Here is a 17,359-nt window from a genome sequence, read left to right on the forward strand (position 1 = left end):
TTGAAGATAGTCTAAGGGTGTAGGCTGATTGTGACTTAAAAAAATGATAAATCTGGGTTTTGTTCATATTCTGAATATGGCCACAAATACAAAACCCACTGAGTTTATCAACTCCTTAGAAGCTAGTGCATGTGACATTCGTGTAGACCATGATGAATTTGAATATGCATGAATCATCATTCATCACACATTGACATTATTGAAAGAAATAAACTATATGCAATGCAACTCTATTCTAAGCAGGAAAAGTAAATTCTTATTCCAAATTTACAATTACAATTTACATAAAGAGAGAAAAGCAAATAAAAGAAAATACACTCATGAATATCCCTCAAAACTAGCAAACTTGTTAGTGAAGATATATCAACTTTTCAGGATTTATCCAATAATATATGAAAATTACTGGATTTATCTAGAAATAAGCCTTTTTTTATGTTTCCTTAAGATAAACATAATAAAATATAACATAAAATTTAAAAAATAACAAATATAAATAACTTTGAAATTCAGAATTTAGAGAAAAATGATAAAAATACCCCCTAAAACAAGACTATGGCCTTGAAATCAGGGTTTTCAGAAAAGATTTTGATAAAACTTTAGATTTAGGGCTCAAATGGATTCAAATAAATACCAAATCGGGTGTGAAGCTCCCTAGAATGATTAAAAACATAATTAAACATTAAAATATAAATTTTTTTATAAAAAATCGAAATATCACAAAAATAGTGATTTTCGCCAGTGTTTTACTCGAACCAGAACTCCGCAGGCACCCTATTTTCATGATTTATTCAAATAATATATCAAATGAATTAAAAAATATGTAAAAATCAACATGGATAGTTCTGATAACTCTAAAATTAAACTGCATTCAAAAAAATATGTTTTTTATATTATTTTAATGTAAAAATTGAATAAAACTTTAAAATACACAATTTTGCCCACGGGCACGTACCTATCATGGTGTCAGGCCCAAATCAAGTATCAAACCACCATAGAAATTCATAAAAAATTACAAAGAGATACTAGATATAAAAATAGAGATTTTCATTTTTACAGATTAGAAAAATCATCTCTGACTAGGGAGATATCGTTCCGGCAATATACGCTTGATTCTGACAAATAAATAATGAGTTGAAATAAACACATCCAGTTTTGGGTGCAGGGAAATATAGTAAACAGTATTAAAAAATTATAACATTTTAGCAGATGATAGTATATACAAAGAGAAAGATTCTTCCTTTTACGGATCATCGATCGGATCTTCGGTTAGGGAGATACAATCTGCCCAAGTTGATCTAAGGTTTAGATGATGCATAACGGGCTCTGTAAAACAGATTCTGATTTCTGACAGAGGAAAAATAGCAAACTGATATATAAAAATCTGAAAATTTTATAGAAAATACTAGACATGATAAAGAAAATACCTCAACTTACGGATTGTCAATCGAATCTTCGACAAGGGAGATATCACCTCGGCAAGTTGTTCTCAGATCCACATAGCGTTTTCACAGTTCAAAAAGTAGGGTTTGGTTTTCTATTTTTTTGACAGAGTTCTAGATAACAAAATAATATGGTTTTTTTTGGGAGGTCATTGACAAACGTATGAATCAACCTTAAAAAAATCATATTTTTTTAACAGAAAATTGGACATAAAATATTGTGGTTCCCACATACTCAAAATCGAAAATATGTATTATCTTAAAAACACATGAACAAACATAATTTAAACATGCAAAAACCATAAAAAAATTGCAAATAACGTAAAAATCATGATTTGATGCTTGAATATATAAAATAAACATGGTCATGATGAAAAAATAAAAATATCAGGGATTACACAGTTAGAAATTGATTTAGCCGATAAAAGGGGGATTCGATCCATAAAAAGATCAGATCTCATCTTTTCTTTGGCGTAAACATAAAAAACAATAGTTCAAACGATTTCAATGGTTTGAAATCATGAAAAACACCTTTATACAGTGTTAGATCGCTTTATTGAATCGATTCCTCGGTTCTTGAACGAAAAACAAGCTTGAAATCCATATGCAAGGGGCAACAATGGTGAAAATCGTAGCAACAAGCATAAAAAAATTAATAAAATTAATGAAATAAGGTAAGTAAGGTTTACCTTGGCGGTGGCTGCAATGGAGGTGCTGCTGTGAGAGAGGGAGATTGTTGGAGGAGAGAGAGGGAGCAAGAAAAGGAGAGTGAGCATGGGGTTCGACCCCCTCCTCCCCCTTAGAGCCTCTTTAAATAGGCATTAATTAGGGATTTATTTGACTTTTCTTAATTGGTTTGGATAGACTACATGGGGGCGGTTTTTTTTGAAAAACCCTAACCTATTCCAACTCTAGCTAATTAACTTAATTGGCCTAATTCAATTAAAGAAGGTTTCAAATGTGGCACCACCTAGGCATGCCCACATTTGATTTTTAAAACTTTTATTTAAAGGTTAAAAATACTAAGGTGAAAAATAGACTTTTAAAAGCGAATTTTGACTCTTTTAAACTTCTAACCTAGTTGAAACACTAACTAACCCTAGGCTAAACCTAACTCTTTGAAATGTGGCGCCACTTAAGTGGGCCCCACTTGTTTTTCAGAAACGATTTTGGATCTTTGAAAATATAAGGGTTAAAAATAAATTTTTTTCAGAAATTTTAAAAAGACACCTAAACTAACTAATATTTTTTTGTATTTTTAAAATATGAGAGATGTAAAATGAAATGAAATGAAATTGAAAATTAGGGTTTACACCTCTGCAGGGTGGGCCCCGCTTAAGAAAAAGTTGAAAACTGATTTGAAAATCAAGCTTTTGAAATAAAGGGTTTTAAGAAGGAAAGTTTTTGAAAGAAAGTTTGAAAATAAAACTGAGGTTCTAAATCAATCAGAGCCTTAAATGGATTGAAACTCTTCCAGATGTGGCGCCAACTGTGTGGACCCCACACCAGGGTTTTGAAAAAGTTAAAATAAAGACTGACAAGGGTTTTGAAACAGGGTTGAAATCATTAGATGAGAATCAGAAGTTTCGAAAATAAAGTTCTACACTGACTGAAACTCTCGAACAGAGTCCTGAAATTTTGAAACTCTTGAGTTTTGTTTTTTTTTTGAAAAAAACAAAGAGATTTTGAAAGATCTGTTCATAAATTGGTGAAAATGAACAAAATACGAAATCAGGGTCAGAGTCCTAATCAACTGGGACTCTAGAATAGTCCCAGAATTTCGAAACTCTTAGAACTGAATCTGTTTTCGAAAAACAAGTGAGATAAAGTAAAAGGAGCAAATCAGAGTAAAGTTATGGGCCGATTGAAATTCCGGGACAGAGTCCTAAAATTTTGAAACTCTACAACAAAGTCCTAAAATTTTGAAATTTGATTGTTTGAAAGATAAATGAAGAATTATTTGAAAGATTCTCTTAAAATTGAAGTCAGGATTAGAGTCTTGATCCAACTAAAAATTTGAAGTAGAGTCGTGATTCGACTAAAACTCTAAAATTTTGACTTCTTTTGAAAGATTTTGAATTTTTTTATTAAAAGTAAGTAAAAATACCAACAAAAGATAGAGTCCTGATCCGACAGAAACTCTGAAAAAGAGTCTTGATCCGATTGAGACTCTGAGATTTTGACCAAAATGAAAGTTTTTGATAAATTTTGTTAAAAACAAATAAAAATGGAGGTGAGAGACACAGTCTTAGTCTGACTGAAACTCTGTGATAAAGTCCTAGTTCGATTGAAACTCTAAGATTTTGGCTCTTTTGAAAGTCAAATGAGAAGGTTTTTGAAAATAGGTGAAAAATAGGAATAAAGGATGAAATCGGGATAGAGTCCTAATCTGATTGGAACTCTGCGATAGGGTCCTAGTCCGACTGAGACTCTAAAATTTTGGCAAAAATGAAAGATTTTGAAAGGTTTTCTCGAAAAGAGATAAAAATAGAAGTGAAAGGTAGAGTCCTGATCCAACTGAAACTCTGAAAAAGAGTCCTAGTCCAACTGGGACTCTAAGATTTTGGCCAAAATGAAAGGAATGAACTAGGGTAGGACTGCTTCTGGTTTAAAACAAAAATGGGATTTTAAAAAAGTTCAAAAAGTTAAAAAAGATAGAGTCCTGATCCAACTAGGACTCTGAAATTTTGAGAAATCCAGATGAAAGAAATGATCCAAAAGTGACACCACCTAGATGGGTCTTATCCGAGAATTGAGATCAGTTAAAACTGAGTTTAAAATGAATCCAGATCATTTTCTAAGGAAAATATTTTAAAATATAAGATCCTGGGGGTTGGCAAATAACAAATATCGATCTAAAAACCCAGGTTTTTGAAAGTGATTTCAAAATAGGGTTTTAAAATTCGAATCTGGATTGAAAGATTTTAAAAAACTAGAGTACTGGATCTCGAAAATGAGATAAAATGTCATGAAGTGATATGAAATGACACAAAATGATATGAAATGATATGAAATGATATGGAATTAGATACCAAATGCATGCAGTGATCTGCAATGACACATGAAATGTAAACCCTGGATGAGGGACCTGAAATCCCGAACCCCTAGCAGACACAAAAAATTGGAAATTCTCATCTGAGGATGAGAACTGATAATTGAGATTGTGTTAAAATGAGGATTGAATCTGGATTATGAGATAAAGTATTAAAATTTATTATAAAATTTGGACTATGAACAACCCTGGCTCGGATGTCGGCCAGCTGGTTCCTTGAAGGCTTCTGAGAGTGGGTCCGAGTGGCAAAGGAAAGTGTTTGTGAATGAAGGTGGAAAATTTGGAGTGTTTACAGATGCCCCTATTTGCTACTAAGCCGGTTGAAAACCGAGCTTAGTGACAAAAAACACACCAAATTTGGACTATAAAAATGCCCCAGTTAGAAGAATCTAACTGGGTATGAAAGAATTAGCTTGGGTGATAGTGGTAGATATGGGATGAAGAATGAAGAAGAAAATTTACCTCATTTGAATGAAAATTAGGCTTAACTCTTAACCTGGATGGAGCAAAAAATGCCTTGTAGAAGAACGAGGCTCAGGTTTGACCCTTAACTTGAAGCGAAACGACAAAATTCTTGAAAAGAGAAACCATGATAGAACCTTTAGATTTTGCACAATAAATCCGAGTGGGGTTTGAAAAAGGAAAAAAATGGGGGTCCCTAAAGCTTGAAAAGGGATTGATCTTGGGCGTCTCATTGTTGAGACTGAATGACTTTTAAAATAGATGACCTTTCGCAAAAAACAATTCAGGTTTAACCCTTACCCTGAACGGGAACGACAAAATTCTTGAAAAGAGAAACCATGATAGAACCTTCAAATTTTGCACAATAAATCCGATAGGGGTTTGCAAAAGAAAGAAAATGGGGGTCCCTAAAGCTTGAAAAGGGATTGATCTTGGGTGTCTCATTGATGAGACTTAATGACTTTTAAAATGAATGACCTTTCGCAAAAAAAACAATTCAGGTTTAACCCTTACTCTGAACGGAAAACTGTCTATAGTGAGACAGTGAAAAACACAGGAAAGTGTGCGAATCTGAGAGCCTAGGCGCTTAGATTAAAAACAGAAGGGAAAGATCTTGAAAACTCTAGTTATCAAGTCCTAAAGAGGGATAAAAATAATGCCATGATATATCAAAATAGACATCAAGCTCTCACTTCATGTCGGGATAACTTGAAAAGATTGCCAATAGGATAAAAATTGTGATTGATTAAAAAATGATTGAAATGTAAGCACGTTTGTTTGAAAAATATTCTCTCTTCTATTTAGAGTATTACCTCCAACCGAGCTAACTCCGTAGAATCCAGAATCAAAATCAAATTTATTATTGTTGAGTTTCTTCAAGGAAGCTATCCATTTCCTTGATATCAAAAGAAAGGAATTTGTTCTTAGTATCATAAAAGCGATTAATGAAAAGATATTGATAAAAGAATTTCACATGAATAAAGATAATTCTTGGCAGTTTGATATCTGGGGTTTACCCATGATGATCTTTTTGCACCCTTTTGAGACATAGGGATTAAACTTTTCTTAGGGTTTGGCGAGAATTTTATTGCATCAGCCTTCAACTCGGCTATGTTCTGATTTTCCCTAGAAGGACACATCACATGATCCTTCAACTTGAAGATGATCTGAGTCTTCTTTGGTCCGAGGAATTATATTAATATTGTCTCTTTAACTGAAATCTCTTGATAATCTTTTAAACTCTTTTAAGACATGAAAAGTAAGTTTTCTTGGGATTTGTCAAGAATTTCATCACATCAACCTTCAACTTGGCGAGGTTCTGATTTTCCCTGGAAGGGCATGTCACAAACTCCTTCAACTTGGAGATGTTTCGAGTCTTATTTAGTCCAAAAAATTATATTGATAGAATTGTCTCATTGGATTGAAAATCTCTTTATGATAACAATGATCAAATATCCTTTAGGGATTGGTGGGAGGTTTATTGCATCAGCCTTCAACTTGACAATGATTTAAAATTTTTCTGGAAGGACACGTCACATACTCCTTTAACTTGGAGATGATTCGAGTCTCCTTTGGCCCCAGGCGTCTAACTCATCCATCAGTCTTCATCTTGATGATGATTGAGAGATCCCTTTTGCAGATAGTTGATTGTAGCTCGATTGATTGGAGAGATATTGAAATTGAGTGAATTCTTTTATATCGCCCAGGATATTTTCACTGCCTTATTAACAGAAGAATAGTCTTTAAAAATACGCCATAGTTATGATCAATATCAGTTCACTTATGACTTTTCAACATCATTGAATTTTTCCTTTGCCAGTCATATCGAGGATTTTTCTTCGTCCTTTCGATTGACCAAGAGAAAATCTTGAATTTTATTTTTTCTTCGCAAAAGCTTTGTCCTTTTGGAGAGAATACTGAAGGTAATATGAGGTGAACTTTTGTGCAATAAAAGTTTTGAGATCAACAACTGTTTTTAATAGCAAATTGGCAAAATATTCTTGGAATACTTGGTGAAAGAAATCGCTTGAGATTTAATTGACACATCCATGGCTAAATTCTCCTCTCCTTTCCCCAAAGGAGAGACTCAGGCTTGACCCTTACCTGAACGAGTAATAAAAAAATACTCATTTTCTTCCTTGAAGAGTAGGTGTTTGCAAAACAAACTTTCGAAGAGAAATCAAGTTTTCATCAAAACTCCCTATCTCTAGGCTTCTCTTATGAAAAGGTGGCCGATAACAAAGGTCGAGAAAAATATCATAGAGGAGCGAGTCCATCACACTCTCCCTAGAAACAGGGTCCTCAATAATGGGGTGGCCTAACAAAAAATATTGGGGGGCCACAAGGAGAACGAGCTTCCGTCGAAGCTCTCCCTAGAAACAGGGTTCCTTGTATGATAATAAAAAATTGCTTTACAAACTGTTCGCGAAACACGAGTCCCTTCAAACTCTCCCTAAAAAGGGGTTCAACGAACCAACAAAATTGCATGAAAAAAGAACACGTTCCCTCGAACTCTCCCTATGAGAAAGGGTCTCTGGCAAGAAAAATGATTGATAATTGATTTTGAGCCAATTGGCAAACAAGTTCGACACAAAGGTCAAATCCTGAAAGACCATGATTGACGAATGCAACCCGAAGGTTAGAAAATAATGATTGACTTTGATAGAATTGATAACCCAAAGGTTTGCTTGATAAAAATTGATGACCAGAGATCTGACAAAATTGATGAAATGGGCATCCCACAGGTCTGATTGATAAAAATTGATTAATAAAAATTTGGTTGATAAAAAATGATCGACCCGGAGGTTAGAAAATGATTGATTTTGACAAAATTGGCGACCAGAGGTTTGATTGATAGACTGGAGTGACCCGAAGGTCTGATAAAGATTGATTGGCTCGTAAGTCTGAAGTTTGGCATTGAGCCTGAACTCTAATGCAAGACTAGTGTTTGGATTGTGACTAGTATGAAAACCAGATTTTGAAGAAGCACCAGCACGAACACTGTGTTTTGAAAAAGTATCAGCATGAACATTGGATTTTGAAAAGATGCCAACACGAACACTGGACTTTGGAAAAGTACCAGCACGAACACTGGGTTTTGAAAAAGGTACCAACATGAACACTGGGTTTTGAAAAAGATACCAGCGTGAACACTGGATTTTAAAAAAGTCTTAACTCGAAGGTTGATTTTGGCAAGATTGTCGAAAATGGTTTTGATAAAAGACTCGACCCGAAGGTCGGATTTATAAAAGACTGGTGTTTTGAAAGCGCTTGATGGTTATGATGAGAGATTTTCAATCTTCACCCTCACGATGACTTGGACAACTGCCAGGAGTCTCAAGATTATCCCTTATCCTGAATGAGAAATAAAATTTGATGCAAATGCAAAATGGATGCAAATGCAAAATGGATGCAAATAGATGTAAATGAATGAAGAAAGATTTTGTTTGATCCTGCCTTCATACAGGGTATCCCAAATAAAAGACAAGTTTCATAACAAAAGATGCCCCAATGTAATACGGGAGGAAGATGTTCAAATAAAAGAATAATTAATCATTATTTGAAGGAAATTTATTGAGGAATGCAAAAGATAGAATAGAAGTTTTCTAAGTGTAGAATTTCTTCAAATGTCGGGTATTGATAAGATCAGGTAATTCTACCCAATCTGCATTAATCAGACAATATAAATTGTGTGGTAATGCTTATTTGACCACGTAGGGACCTTTCCAATTTGGTGACCATTTGCCATGGGGGTGGTGCTTGAGATGAGCTGTTGATCTAAGAACTAGATCGTTAACTCGAAATCTTCTTTTGATGACTAACTTGACATATTGCCTAGCTATCCTCTGACGATAAGATTGAAAATGCTTTGCCGCCTTGAGTGTTCTCTCATCGAGTAGATCAAGTTTTACCAACCTCTGTTGTTGATACTGATCGAGTGGTAACTCTAGTAATGATGCGAATTTAAGAGCGGGCGTCTAAATATGAAGAGGCAGTACCACCTCGGTTCCATAAACAAGCTCTGAAGGAATTGTGTTGGTTGGAGTCTGAATGATGGTTCGATATACCCAGAGTACATCATGGATTTTCTCATGCCAGTCAGGACCCATGTCAATGATTCTTTCCAAAATGCGAATCAGGATTTTATTTGTAGCTTCCGCCTGACTGTTCCCTTGGGGATAGTAAGAAGCTGAGAAATGATGATGAATTTTGAATTTTAAACAAAAATCTTCATTCTCTCATTCTTGAAATGAGTGTCATTATCTGAAATGATATCATGTGGTATGCCAAAATGGCAAAGGATATTCTTGTGGATGAATGAAACCACATGTCGGCCTTCCACTGTACACAAAGTAACAACTTCAACCCATTTGGTGAAGTACTCTGTTGCGGCAAGGAAATACTTATGGCCATTGGAGGCAGAAGGAGTAATTGAGCCTACAACGTCGAAGGCCCACATAGAGAATGGCCAGAGAGACATGACCGATTGTAAATATGTGGTTGGCGCATGAATGAAAGGTGCACGTATCTGACATTGAACACACTTCTTCACGAAACGATAGCAGTCTTGTTGCATGATTTTCCAATAATACCCTGCCTGAATGATCTGCTTAACAAGAGTTTGGTAGCTGACATGGTCACCACAAATACCTTCATGTGCTTCTCGGATGACTTCCTTAGCTTTATCTTTGTCTAAGCATCTGGAATACTCGGCACTGAATCCATGGAGATAAAGCACATTGACAAGAATAAAATATTGAACAGACATACGTTGAATCACTTTCTGCTCCCTCTTTGACAATTCTGGTGGAAGCTCACCAGTTTCAATGAAATTTTTGATATCGTGATACCAAGGCTTCTTCTTTTGCTCTACTTGGTTGATTTGCATAACTGGAATGAAGGCAGGCTAATCGAGTCTGTCAATTTCAAAAGAGTGACAAGATTCCCCGTCTTTGAAAGACATAATGGAGCCTAGGCTGGCCAAGCCATCAGCTATTTGATTAAATTCTCTTTTGATATGATAAAGTTGAAATTCATCGAAATTGTCGATAAGGGCTAGAACAATCTTCTAGTAAGAAAGTAGCTTCGGGTCCTTGACCTGCCATTCGACTTTGACCTGACTGATGACGAGTAGTGAATCGCCAAAGGCATGCACTCTCTTAACATTGAAGTCTTGCATAATTCTTAGTCCTAGTATCAAAGCTTCATACTCGGCCATGTTATGAGTGTATTGAAAATCAAGTATGAGAGAAAAATGAATTATTTCCTTCTCAGGCGTTATTAACAGAATCTTGATCCCTATACCAGTCATATTCTTGGAACCATCAAAGAATAAACTCCAAACTGGAGATTGCTAAATGTTATGGATTCGCTCATCAGGGAAATCATCCTCGGCCTTTACATCTTCTGACAAAGGAAAATTGGCTAGTTGGTCGGTGATGGCCTGACCTTTGATTGACTTCTGAGAGACATACTCTAAGTCATATTGCATTAACAGAACTTGCCACTTGGTGATCCATCCACTGAGAAACAATTGCTTGAGAATATACTTGAGAAGATTAAGCTTTGATAGAATCTTGATTTCTGATGCTAGCAAGTAATGTCTCAATTTCTGACACATCCAGACCAGTGATAGGCATGTCTTCTCTATCTGAGAATACTTCTTCTCATAATCAATGAAGGTATTGCTCACATAGTAAATGACATTTTCTACCCGACTGCCTTCTTCATACTGTGCCAAGAATCTACCACAAGCGGCTTGATTGACTGAGACATATAACAAAAGAGGCTTTCTTAATTCTGATGGATTCAGAACGGGAGGATTGAGGAGATACTTCTTAATGCGCTCGAACGACTACTGACACTCTGGTCCCCATTCGAATTTTACTCCTTTTCTGAGTAGATGATTGAAAGGTTCACACCTCATGGCCAAATTAGATATAAATCGTGGGATCGACTGCATACGTCCCTAAAGACTACGCAACTCTTTAAGATTGGTCAGAGGTGGCATATCAATGATAGCCCTTGCCTTAGTGGGATCCACTTCTATCCCCTTTTTACTGACCATGAAACCAAGCAACTTGTCTGACTCTACCCCAAAAACACATTTCTGAGGATTGAGTCTCAATTTGAATAAAATGAGTCACTTGAAGACTTGACCAAGAGCATCAATGTGGTCTTCTTCTTCCTTGAACTTGACCAGGATGTCATCGACATATGCATCCATAATCTTATGCATCTGGTAATGGAAAATGATAGTCATTGCACGTTGATAGGTTGCCCCAGCATTCTTAAGCCCAAATGATATGACTGTGTAACATAAAGTGCCCCATGGTGTGGTGAAGAACGTCTTGGACTGGTCACGGGTGACCAACTTGATTTGATTATATCCGGAATATCCATCCATAAAGGAGAACATGGCATGACCAGCCGTGTTGTCGATCAGAAGATCGATGTTGGGAATTGGATAGTCATCCTTCAGAGTAGCTTTGTTGAGATCACGAAAGTCGATACAGATTCGAACTTTATCGTTCTTCTTGGGAACTGCTATAATGTTTGCTAACCAATCTGGATAATATATTGCTTGAATGAACCCAGCTTTGAGCAAATCCTCAAGTCCTTCCTTGACCTGTTGCTCGATTCGAGGATCTATTTTCCTCAACTTCTGCTTAATCAGTTTGACATCTGGCTTCAAAACGAGGCGATGTTCAACCAATTTGGGGTCTAAACCTGGCCTATCCTCGTAAGTCCATGCGAACACTTCTTGATATTGCTTGAGAAAATTGATGAGTCTTTCCTTCTCATCTGTGCTCAGACTAGTACCAATCTTGAGAATCTTCGGACTATCCTCTGAACCAATATTGATGTCTTCAGTTGGATCCTGAACTAGGGATGATGGTTCGTCTTACTTCTGAATTGCTGTGAATTCTGATAATTCTTGAAGAGATGAATCAAATTCTATGAGTTCTTCTGACTGCTTTGTTGTCATACTGTCCTCTATTCTTGCCTTGACCCAATAGATCTTTGCGGGCTTTGACACGATTGAAGGATTGATGACTAGTCGCCTTATTGATTGGGAAGACATTCTGAAATTTTGGAAAAAGAATAGTATTTAGAGAAATTTTCCCATTATAAAACAAATTGCGCGAAATAGAGAAAATAATGACAACGATTTTCAAAGACAAATTATAGAGGAAGAAGAGAAGGATGGTATCCAGATAGACGAAAAAAATTGATAGCTTTATTAATGACTTGAATGAAATGATATCACGAAATGAAATGGGACACCGTCCCTACAAAATACAGAAATCAAAGAAATAAAGTAAAAAGAGAATGATGGCAGATGCCTTTAATGGATCCCCTTGACGAAGACAGTGTTCTTATGAGATCTTATGCCCATGAATCCCAATCCCGCTCTGCATGGGTGATGGTCAGAGATTACTGGCTCTAGCCGACCGACGTTGTTCTTGCCCATGCCTTTGAAAGGCTAATAACCATGCTTCAGTAAAAGATCAAATCCTTTCTTGGCTTTTACAAACTGCGGGAACAAAGGATGGTCTCTGAAAGTGCTATAATTAAGATGACCTCCGACCTTGAAAAAATGTGGTCCTTGCCATCGAACCATTATTGCAGTATGCTCTGTCGATTGTCCTTCCTTTAGCTTTAACATTTTGAGGCTTTTATTGAGAATAACCTCATCGCTTTTCCTGATACTAGGGATATCGGCTATGTAGGTTGGTCTGAGAATCATTGACTGTGACAACCTCTCTTCTGGATCTTCCCCCAAGATCGTGGTGATCATGCCGCCTTTGGACCATTTAATGCATTGATAAAGGGTGGATGGTACTGCATTTGCATTATGAATCCATGTGTGTCCCAATAAAAGATTGTATGTCGGTGGTACATTGACGACATGGAAAAAGACTGTATGAACAAAGTAGTTGATGAATATTTCTAGGAAAATCTTTCTCTTTGTTGTTTGTCCATGGTTGTCAAAATCGTAGATGGTGATGGGATCAGGGAGGTATTCTTCTTCCTTTAACCACAGAGCCTTAGCGATCATTTCAGGACAAATGTTGAAGCTACTGCCTCCATCAACTAGCACATGGGGTACAGTCATTCCCTAGGGCTAGAATGGCTGGTCAGATATCATTGTTGCATAATGTTGAAAAAATGATTGATTCAGTATAGTCATTTTTTCATCATCGCCACCCTCTATAAGGAGATTCTTATCAATATAATCTTGAATTATATTTTTTAGAATAAAACAGTTCTTGGTATCATGTCCCACGGTTCGGTGGAACTTGCAGAATCGATCTTTCATCTTTCCCATGACGACTAATGGATCAGCCACCTTCGAGAGCTTGATCATTTCACTGGTAAGCATATATTCGAGCATAGTCTCTAGTGATTGATCCAATGGGGTAAACTTGAGGTTATAGCTCCACCCTTCATGCTTCACATTTTGTTGGGATTTTGGTTCATGTTCAATGGCTGGCAGAGGCGGTTTGTTATTCTGTGGAAATTACCCTTTCGGCTTATTCTTGCTAGGATTCGAGCCTGCATAACTGAATGATTTTCCCTCATTCTTACGATGATTTTTGCCGTGGCCCGCATTAGTGGAATAAGTGAAATGAGACTTCTTCTTTGACTCTTGCTGACTGCTGTTCTTGGCAAGGGTGATGACCTCATACACTCCATTCTCCATGCCTAGTTCGAGCCATTCACCTCGCTCTGTCAATTCAAAAAAGGTCCTTGATGGAGAGGTAGAAATCAGGCCTCATAGGGGTTGTGAAAAATTATTCAGGATTAACGACAATGTGTGTCCTTCTGATATTGAATCCCTCATTTTATTGCAGGCGGACCTCCACCTATGAATGAAATCCCGGGCCTTCTCATTTTCCTTCTGCTTGAGGCTGCAGAGATGACTGAGGGTTGGTAGGGCCTCTGTGTTGAATAGGAACCGCTCGATAAATAGATTAACCACCTTGTCAAATTCCTTCAACTCAATGGGATTGATATGTTCTGAATACCACTTAACTGATGTTCCCTCCAGACTGTGTGGGAAACAAAGAAACATAGCCCGGTTGTCTCGCTTGAACTTGGCACATTCAACGAAAAACATGGTGAGATGTGCTTTAGGGTCGCCAAAACCATCAAACTTGATGAATTTTCTAGGGAGATTGTCGAGACTATCATCCTGTGATCGTTGCAAAAATTTTCCTTCCTTTTCTTTTCTTTTTCTTTCAGACTTTTCCCCCCTTTTGAGGAGAAAAGAAAGAAAGAAGAGAAAGAAAGAAAAAAAGAAATTCTTTTGCAAGGTCTCACTTGACCTTTTTGAAAAAGATTTTGAAAATTACTCACCTCTGTTTTTGAAAATTTTGTGAGAAAAATGGAGAGACAAGATTTGCTCGTCAGTACGAGGTTCAATCGTTCCTGGCGCCTTTACCAAAGGTAAATGAACCAAGGATCAAATTAATGCCTTTTGCTTTGCATAGATTTGTCTAAGTGATTATTCTGAAATCCTAAATGCACATAGAGTCATGCTTGTGCTATGAGTTTTGAACTTTTGAGAAATATGCATGCTTTCGTTGGAAATATTTCAGAGATTTGGATTTTTCCAAGTGATTTTGAAACAAGTTTTGAAATAACCTTAAAGAAGTGATTTCAAAAATTGAACTTGATTTGAAAATTTTTTGATCCAAACTTGGATTTAAAATGAATCTGAGATTTGAAAAGAAAATTTGAATTTTGGAAGTTGAAATTATAACTGAAAATAAAGGTTGAAATGGAATTTTGAGATTTTGAGAGTTTTGAATTTGAAATTCGAATTGAAAAGGAAGATTTGAAATCAAAAATAAATTTTGGAAAAGAGTGAAATTTGAAGAATAAAGACTGGATTTTGGAGCTTTGAAATAGATAAATCAGAATTTTGAAATTGAAATAGAATCTTGAAATTGAGATTTAGACACGAAGTCTAATTGAAATCTGGCTTTGAAATTGGAATTCAGGATTGATTTCAGGAATTTAGAAATTAAAATTTAAAGTTAGAATTTGAAATGGGAATTGGATTTAAATTGGGATCTTGAAATTGATTTTGAAATTCGATTTGATGTTTGAAATTAGAATTAAACTTGGAAATTGGATTGGAAATTCAAATTGGAACCTTGAATTGATTTTGAAATTGAGATTTAACTTTGAAATTGGAAATGAATTTAGAAATTTAGAATTTGAAATTGGAATTAGAATTTAAAGAATGAATTTAGAAATTGAAAACTTAGAACTTTAAAATAAACTTTGAAATTGGATTTCAAAATTGGAATTTGAAATTAGACTTGGAATTTGAAGTTGAAATTGAATAGAAATCAAGTCTTGATTTTGAAATTGGAATTTAAAGATGAAATTCAAGTTGAGATATAGAATTCAGAAATGTGGAATTCAGAAATAAGAATTGAAAATTGGAATTTTGAAATAAGATTTGAAACTAGATTGAATTGAAAAAAAAAATGAATTTGAATTCGTAAAAAGTTGAAAAATGGTTTTGAATTTAGAAATGAAGTCTGTATTTTTGATATTTCAAAAATCACTTAGAATTTTGAAAGTAACTTTGAAATAACTTGAAAAAGAATGCAATTCTACCCTAAATGATGAATGCTTCAAAAGAATTTGAAGATTGAAATTTAAAAGCAAATTTTATTCTTTAATAGAATTGAAATAAGATTAAATCATAATATATTCATGACTATGGTCACAAACATATTATGATATAATCTTTATTTAAATTCTAATAAAGAATAAAATAAATTTTTGTAATTTTATAGGATTTAAAATAAAATTTACTTTTAATATATCCACGACTATGGCCACAAATATATCTCAAGATAACTTATATCTTAAATTCTGATAGAGGAAGAAAAGATATTTAGAAAAATATAATGGAAATCAAATGTTATTTCATAAAAGATAAAAATCTTAAGTATTGTTCACATTTTGACTATGGCTATAAATGTGAATCATTTACTTAGGGTTATTTACCTCTTATTAGAAAGGTGCATGTGCCATTCGTGTTATACCACAGTGCTTTTTGAAGAATAAAATGAAATGTCACATAAAATTATGAGAATTTAAAGCACAACTATATGCTCATACATTCTAATCTAGGCAGAAAGATAAAAATTCTCATTAATACAGGATTATTACAATTGAAATTGAAATTCCTAATCTAGGAAAAGAAATCAAAGTCTTCCATGTCTTTCTTGCAAAATGAGTCAGCACAAAGCAACAAAAATACAAGATATAGAGAGGAATTGAGAATGTCACATTGAAACTAAAATGCTTGTGATCAGGCCTATGCTAACAAAGAAATGGATATGCATATGCCTAAGTGTTATGCTTATGCTAAATGAAGAATGCATATGCTTATGCCTAATGCTAATGAGAAAATATATATATGAATATATATGCAATACCTTAGGATAATGAAGATCTATATGAGAAGATATATGCAATGCCTTAGGCTAATGAAAATCTAAATGAGAAGGTATATGCAATGCCTTAGGCTAATGAAAATCTATATAAGAAGGTATATGCAATGCCTAGGCTGATGAAGATCTATATATATTTGCCCAAGGCCATACATATACCCACTGATGAAATGCATATGAGAATGCTTCTGCCTACATGCATATGAGAATGCATCTACAAAAATTCATATGAGAATGCGTGTGAGATGCATTAGGTGAATGAAAATATACATAGGTCACAACAGCTTGTAGGCGGTTGTGAATGCCTATGACAAAATGTCATGAATGCATGAGGTCACAACAGTCACATCAGCTACAGGCTATTGAGAATGCCTATGGCAAAATGCCATGCAGACAAGAAGTCACAATAGCTTATCAGGCTACTGTGAATACATATGGATAACTGCCATGAAGGCCAGAAGTTACTGTAGCTTATCAAGCTACTGTGAATACCTATGGCAAACTGCCATGATGGTTAGAAGTCACAGCAGCCACAGGCTGTTGTGAATGCATGTGACAACAATGTTACAAATGCATGGAGGTCACAATAGCCATAGGCTGCTGTGAAAATACAGAGAGGATATCAATATGCAATGAATGCAACAATACAAAGGAATGCCATACAGCAAATTTTCGATAGTGCAGGGAATGGATCGAAAGCATGCTTGGATGTATGAGAACTTCAGTAAACTGAAATGTTGAAAACAGTCCTTGAACAATAAATTGCAGCACTTATTGAGCTTATTTTAGCTGGAAAGAGATCTTGTGACCTTGTTTGCACAGATACAATGACAATAGGTAGTAGCTTCTCAAACCTTCGTGCATGTGGTGGGCATTGTGAAGTGTGGGAGGTGGTGCTGCAAGTGTGCAAGTGAAAGTATAGA

Source organism: Nuphar pumila, chromosome 16 (genome assembly GCF_984573655.1).
Source record: "Nuphar pumila chromosome 16, dmNupPumi1.hap1.1, whole genome shotgun sequence".
Lineage (NCBI taxonomy): Eukaryota > Viridiplantae > Streptophyta > Magnoliopsida > Nymphaeales > Nymphaeaceae > Nuphar > Nuphar pumila.